This window comes from Curcuma longa, chromosome 19 (assembly GCF_044706935.1).
Source record: "Curcuma longa cultivar G26 ecotype Majalengka, Jawa Barat chromosome 19, ITB_CL_G26_1.1, whole genome shotgun sequence".
Lineage (NCBI taxonomy): Eukaryota > Viridiplantae > Streptophyta > Magnoliopsida > Zingiberales > Zingiberaceae > Curcuma > Curcuma longa.
This window is the reverse complement of record NC_133879.1, coordinates 286,847-294,954: the sequence shown is the minus strand read 5'-3', so window position 1 is coordinate 294,954 and position 8,108 is coordinate 286,847. Positions and strand designations below refer to the sequence as shown.

Below are 8,108 nucleotides of genomic sequence, written 5' to 3'. Positions count from 1 at the left end.
TCTTATTGTAAACTTATAATCTTGTCAGTTCACATTAGAAACTTGTGATTTATCTTAATATTTCATCTTTATTCTGAATATTTCATCTTTATTCTCAAAATTTTAGATTTTTTTATTCTGAATATTTCATCTTTATTTACTAAATTACTCTCATATTTTAATTATGATAAAATTTCATCAATATAATAATTCTAGTTTCAAATTTTACAGGTCATTTGTCGAACTTTGAAATATCATTAGATTAAAATTATAAGACATAAATTAGATTTTATTATTATTTAATTTTAAAATATTTTTATTTCCATAAAATAGTAGGGACTTATATTTTTATTATTATTATTTGAATATAAATATGTCTGCTAAAAAATATGATTTTGGATATACAAAACGTATGAAAAAAAGAAAAATAGAAGAATTTAATCAATCTCATGCACTTGATAAATTTAATAGTAAAAATCAAAACTCCGAAAATAATATAATTGAAAATTTAAATAAAAAATCAATTGAATTACAAGATAATACTATAGGACAAAAAGAAGTTTGTCTTAATTTAAATGAAAAAAGGTGAGAGAAATTTTTTTAAAATAATAACAATTATTTTTAAAAAAAATTCGCCTAGGACCTTTAGGAGGCTTGAGCCGCCCCTGGTTAGAGGTTCAGTTATGTATTTTATTGTTTGTGTTATTATTTATCTATTGTCAAGTTATTATTCATGTTGTTGTTTATATTGACTCACATTGGTAAATGAGTTAAGATTCATCTAGCATGCATTGTGAAGTGGTGTGATGTAAGATTGACGTATGAGGAGTCGAACTTCAATGAGTCATAATTTTTAACTCGGGTATTAGAACGAGGCACGATTAATTTCTAATAGGAGCTCTTTCAGATATCTATATTTGTTACTAGTTTTACTTGTAACCAACCACTTTTGGGTCCATCAGACATCGTTTAGTGTATTTTTAGAGGCTCCAATTAATTTTTATTTTTAACTCCGAATGTATTAGTGACGTTTGCAAGCTAGGGTTTTATTTAAGGTTTATTTATGTTTAGTTGTTTTTAGGGGACTTTTGATTATTGAATGAAAATTTTTTTTGACAAAAATCTAGACACGGTTGCGATTTCTCTTTGTTTGTCAATATCTCATCTTGTCTTCTCCATAATTCCCCTCTCCCTTCAGTTCATAGGATAATTGCTATTCTGTCCAGTGTTAGTTGATATCAGAGCTCATCAGATCCAATGGAATGTCGTTGTGGTTGTGATCGTTGTCTGATGCAGAAGGATCCGAAGATTTTTATTACTAATTTTGATAAGTTTTATTTTTAATAATTTTCAGAATTTTTGGTATTTAGAGTAGTTTTGAAATTTTCTATTTTTTATATTTGAGGATTTTAAGCCCGTTTAAGATTTTTAGGATTTCGAGTTTGTTAAGAATTTTTTCTAGGATTTTAAGTTTGTCTAGGATTTTTAGGATTTCGAGCATACTAAGAAATTTTTTTCTTTTTATTAGGATTTTTATTAGGATTTGGGTTTATATAAACATCTTATGAGTTGATGTTTAAGGGACAAGAAGTTTTTCATTTAAAAATATTTTTAGCAGTGTCATTTATTTTTCTATCTCTTGGTATTCTTTTGAATCAACAGGTTTTAGAAGATTGCTTTTTGACGATTGCAGTTGATCAACGGAATCAATATTGCCCGCAGGATAATCGTTATCCCGTCCGGTGTCAGTTGGTGTCAGAGCTCTTAGATTCGATGGATCGTCGTCGTGGTCGTGATTGTGATTGTAACAGGCAAATTCCTACTAAAGAAGTCTCACACTGTGATCGTAGCACCCAAGATGAGATTCTTGATATACAGAAAAAAGTTGCAAAGTTATCACACTGTGGTCGGGCGGGTCGTAGAGGTCGGGCGGGCTGCATTGATTGGTACAGCACGATGTCCGACCAACGTGTTGTCCGACAGATCATTTATAACATCTAAGTTATAATGGAAATGTCAAATTATTTATTTAACCTTTATTAAAATTATTTTTAAAATATTAAAATTATAGCGGACAATAATATAGCAATCATTAAATTTTTATTGGAGATTATGATTGCTAGGGTAATTTTAAGAGTTACTAAGTTATTAAACAACAATTATACTAGATATTAATTGATTAATACGCTATTATAATAATCTATCACTTAATAGTGGTATACTAATTTTAAGATGATTTTAATCTTGTTTAAATATTTTAAATTAATTTTAATCATATTTGATCAAATTGATAATTTTTTAAATATAAAAGTACTTTATAATATTTTAATCAAGATGAATAAAAAGGGAAATAATTTATTTTAATATAACTATTATACATACATTGTAGTAATTATTTAGTAATTACTATAACAATATTGAAATAAATATTAATGCGGCGGATCCTTATTGGACTTACGTGGCAGTAAAGATCAAGAGGCAGATTGATATGGCAGATCACGGAGTCAACAGTTAATCCCCGGTGGACTGGCCCGACACTCTCGACTTCGATCACTCGGTCTTGCTCTCAGTTAGTCCGACCTCAATCATTTCGGGCACTCGACCTTGCTCTCGGGTCGTCCGACCTGAAGCGCCTCGATCACTCGACCTCACTCGCAGTCAGTCCAACCTCCATCTCGGCCACTCGGCCTTGCTCTCGGCCCGCCCGACCTCTAGCACCTCGATCACTCGGCCTTGCTCGCAGTCAATCAGACCTCAATCGTCTCGACCCCTCGGCCTTGCTCTCGGCCAGTCCGACCTCAATCGCTTTGGTTACTCGGCCTTGTTCTTGGCCAGTTCGACCTCAATCGCCTCAGTCTCTCACCCTCGTCCTCGACCCCCGCAGGCTCGAACACTCTGCCCGACTCTGACTTGGTCTTTCTCGGCCATTCCAAGTATTAGAAGATGAAAAAAGTAGTCAAGCGTGTGAACTCTGTTAACGGATCAGGACGGTTACTAGGTTGTCAGGTCTAGTTATCTAGATCCTTCGTGTCTCTACCAACAACTAAAAGGTAAGAATAATCCACACTGCCAAACCATAGGGCAGTTACGAGATTTACAGACTCGGTCCCCTAGATGCTGCACCACAGGCTCATTTGTCAGCAGCTTGCAGAATCTATCTCCTTAGACACAATAGCAATTTGCCCTATGTCAGGAGAAGGTTCCTTCTTGTGAGTGTATAATCTCCTCCGCGGGTATGAAAACTCTTTTTCGAATTCTCAACAACCTCATACATACTTCTTCTTCTCCTTCTTCTCTTAGACTGACTTGAGTGTCGGAGTGGTCTATCTGGAATCCTCGGCACCCCGCTAATCCGTTCGTTCAACCTTCTTCTTCTTCAGGTTCTTTCACCGGCGGAGTCAATATCGATTGAGGTGGCAGATTCTTGATTGGTTTCTTGACCGTCTACGTCATCCAACTGGAACAAATATATTTTTAATAAATAAAAAAAATTGAATGTAAATGGGTGATACGTGAACATGTATAATAAAAAAAAAATTCTGATATCGCCGAGGACTTCAAGTTATATTCTTGTCATTCCTACCAGATCCTTAATCTTTTGAATCACTAAAAGGTAGGGATGGCAATTAGACCCGGACCCGATGGAGAATCCGTTCCCCGATCCCATTTTGACTGGGAAATCCCCGAATCCGAGAAAGCGAGGATGGGGATGGGGAATCCCCGAATCTCGGAAAGTGGGGATGGGTCGGGGATGGTATTCCAAAAATTCCCCGTCTCCATCCCCGAACCCGACTTTGATAATTTCATTCATTGAGATTCATTAATTTGATTATATCCTTATATCAAATGAAAAAATAAGTCATATTGATAATTACTTGTTTGAATACTATAGTTTCATTATTTCTAAAACAAATAATATTTTCTTTTTTTAATTAATAAAAAAGTAATAAATTTTAAAAAATACTTTTTAAATATGTCATGACGGGGATGGGGATGGGTATGGGTATGGGGATACCCATGAAAATACCCACGGAGAAAACCACCTCCGAAATATGTGGGGATCTCCGAAACCCGCTGGATACCCGAAATCCGACGGGAACGGGGACGGGGATGGTATTTAAATTATGATACCCGACGGGGATGGGGACAGGGATGGTATATGGGTTTGGGTTTCGGGGACGGGGATGGAGAAGGCTTCCCCGCCAATCCCCGAACCCGTTGCCATCCCTACTAAAAGGTCAGTGTTCGTGTTTGAGATCAAGGATGAATGAATCATCGTTGAGTTATCATGTGTCATGCATTTAAAGGTGATAAATGATGTGTCGGATATCGTGCTGTACCTAGTCAATGCAGACACATTTTGCTGACTTAGAATCATGTTGTAGCTCAAGTCACCTGAACAAGAAAGAAGTAGAAGAAGATGGAAAGCCCTCTCCTGATTGTCTCACTGATCTTCCTCTGCCTTTTCCCCTCTCCTCTATCATCTTCGGTGGTCACCCATTTACCTGCATTCCAAGGCCCCCTACCCTTCTACTTAGAGACAGGGTCTGGATGCTGCTTCCCACAACCTTAACTTTGCTGTGACCGCCATGAGACTCTGCTGTCGTTAGTGCAGGTATGTGGAGGTGGACGAGGAGCACGGCAGCCAGTTGCTCTACTACTTCATCGAGTCGGAGAACAAGCCGGCGGAGGACCCTCTGCTCGTCTGGCTGACCGGCAGCCCCATGTGCTCTGCCTTCAGCGGCTTGGCTTTCGAAGTTGGTGGGTGAAACATTCCTTTCCTCTCAGTTATGCTTAATCACTCTAATCGCACAATAGAAACTCTCTTGCAGGTCCTCTACAATTTGTGTCGGCCGAGTACAATGGGAGCTTGCCAAGCTTGGTGTACCGTCCCTATTCCTGGACCAGGGTGACTTCTTCTTCTTCTTCTCTTCTTCTTCTTCTTCTCGGCCTATTTAATTTGTTTGTAGTAATTTAACGAGGAGTCATGGTGCATAATCTTAATCCTGTTTGCACTAAAAATATATATACATGTTATACGCAGGTAGTCAACATGATTTTTTTAGATTCCCTATTGGGCTCGGGGTTCTCATATCCCCCAAAAGCAGAAGAAAATGATTCATCTTGGTTTCAACAGGTTTCTCATACAGGTAGGAATGCATGGTTATATATCCCTGGAGCAATTGCTTTAAGTATCTTAAAAATGCAATCTTTCACTTTTTTGTTTTGTTTCGAGAGTGGCTTGTTGAGCACCCACAGTTCATCTCCAATCCCCTCTACATTGCTGGAGATTCATATGCTGGAAAAACTGTACCTATGGTGGCCAAAAGAATATTGGATGGTAACTCCATCGATCTACTTTTAATGTAACTATTGTGAAGTGAGAATATATCCCTTTGCTATGCCAGTTTACATGCCATTTTCATTTACTGTAATCCAGGTATTGATGAAGGAAAAGAGCCACTACTTAATCTCAAGGTAGATTGCTTGAATTGATGGGCCATGGCAATGAAGGGAAAGAAACTAATTTGGATCTTGAAATTGTTCTTATATGATACTATATGAAAGAAAAAGTCTTTACTTATTCGATGGCTTTCAGGGTTATGTGATTGGCAACCCAGTCACAGGTGGAAAAGTCGATGAGAATTCTAGAGTACCTTATGTTCACAGCATGGGGAGCATATCAGATGATTTTTTGAGGTAATCTAAGTTGCATTATCGATCAATTAGGACGGACACAACAAATTAAAATGATCTCTGATATCACCTTGCTTTCTGAACTTTCAGATGATACAAAAAAGTTGCAGTGGACAAGACTATCGAACTCCCACCGATTCACAATGCCAGATGCATCTTAACTCATTCACCAATGTGAGAATATAAACACTAACACGAATAATAAATTAACAATAACACAAACAAATACATAACTGAAACTCTAACAACACTAAACAAGAGCAACAAGGTTGAGGAAACTAAACAAGTCAAGCAATGTAGTGAATGTACATAAGCAATATAATGTAGTCGAGGAAACTAAACAAATCAAGACCTAATCAAAGGAATCAATTCATCTTGGTTCACTACTACTTCTGCTACAAACCACCAACGTGAATTTAGTTTGAGCTTGATTTGAACCTAATGCAAGTCAAATAAATTTTCATCTGACTATGATATTTACCAACAGATCTAACATCCAAATATCCTCTAAAATTAAAAGTAAACAATGCTAATAATCTATAATTATATTTACATAAATCTTTTTAGATTTTCTGAAATATAACAAATATGCTTCATGGGCAGTCATTCTTATCAAAAATTGATAAGGACATATTTTAGACATGTATTGTCCTGAGTGTCTACCGGAACCGCTGCATAGTCTTGTGAGTACAACTTCTGATAAACGAATTTTGAAAGAGAACCAAAACATTCTTCACCCTCCACCATTTCCTAATTTCAGTTGCCGAGTAAGGACTCAACTCCATTTGATGAATGAATTTCTAATTTTATTGTTGTTTCAGGTAAATTGATCATGTTTGCTAATCACAGTGTTATATTTATACTCTGGTTTACTATTGGGCTAACAGTAACATTGTAAGGAAGGCACTCAACGTCAAAAAGGTATGCTTTTCTTGTTGTTTCAATCATTTAAAGACCTTGTGATATAAAGAACTAGAATACAAATGAATGGAGCTTGAATTGTTAAAAGTTTCACGAGTGATGTAAATATTGTTGAAGGGGGCAATTAAAGAATGGGTAAGGTGTAATCGTCACTCACCGTACTCAATAGAACCCAAGAGTAATATCAAGTATCATCTTAGCCTTTTGCAAAGAGGATACCGTGCTTTGGTTTACAGGTGATTTAGTTAATATGAACACCATTCGCCGCTTTGTTAGAGGTTAGTCATGTCATTTGTAAGGCTTTTTCATTCCTAGTGGTGATCATGATCTGGTGATACCCTTCTTGAGGACAAAACAATAGATAAAGTCTTTGAATTCTTCTATTGTTGAAGACTGGAGATCTTGGCATGTTGGTGCAACTGGGTACGTCTTGTTTCAAGTGCTTACAAGAAAGTCAACTGTTTTGAGATTATGCTAATTATTATTCATCAAATCCCAATAGGTATACCATGACATATTCCAATAATTTGACATTTGCAACGGTGAAGGTAAACTAAAAACATATATGATATTTTCTTATCCTTAAACTATTTGAATAAGTTGTTATGTCATGTTCAAGCTAAATCAGTAGTTCTTATTATTTCATATAGTATGCTGGTCATATAGCTCCAGAGTACAAACCACAAGAATATATAGCTATGTTCAAGAGGTGGATTTCTGGTGCAGCACTATGATGTATCTTTCTTCCCTCCATCACGAAGCTTCATTTTAATATGAAGAAGATCAATGAAAACATTATTAATCTTGCATTAAATATTATTCTATTATCTGTCACACCCCGAGAAGGCCGTCCAAAAAATTTCGACAGCATCTCCCCAGTAACTATGACAATTCCCCTAATACATGCAAAAATACTCAGCCACAGGCGGCTGGAATAGGACAACACGTCCAATAACACACACAACACACACAACATATAAATTATAAGGCCTACACGGCCACACAACCATAATCACATGCACTACTAAACAATATATGCGACCTAAACAACACATACTAAGCGAAAACATCGAAATCTGAATCAACATCCGATAACAAGTATAAATCCAACACACTACAGTCATAACAAATCCAAACCATAACTATATGTCCACGAAATAGTAAAATATAACTAGAGACAACGACAGACCAAATGCAAACCAACAGGAAAACCTTCCGAGGTGAGATAGCAGCAGCCGACCCAAATCTCCAAGCTCCAAGTACCTATCTGTTACCTGGGGAGAAAACAAAATAACCCCAGGGTCTGGGTAGTGAGCATTAGATGCTCAGTGGGTACAGAAAATAGTGCATGTAGAGATATCAGAAAGGATAACAAGGATATAATAACCAGGATAATCATGTATAGAAGAAACAAGATATACATGGCAGCAGGTATCAACAGAGTATCAAAAGTATCAACTAATCAAGTATGGTATATCAACGGGGATGATATGAAAAGATCAAACTGTGCA

At 36.5% G+C, this 8,108-nt stretch overlaps 1 pseudogene; it reads left to right on the top strand.

The window, feature by feature from the left end:
• The first annotated feature begins 4,399 nt into the window (after nucleotides 1-4,399).
• Nucleotides 4,400-7,331, top strand: LOC141812608 (serine carboxypeptidase-like 18; annotated as a pseudogene).
• The last annotated feature ends 777 nt before the right edge of the window (nucleotides 7,332-8,108 follow it).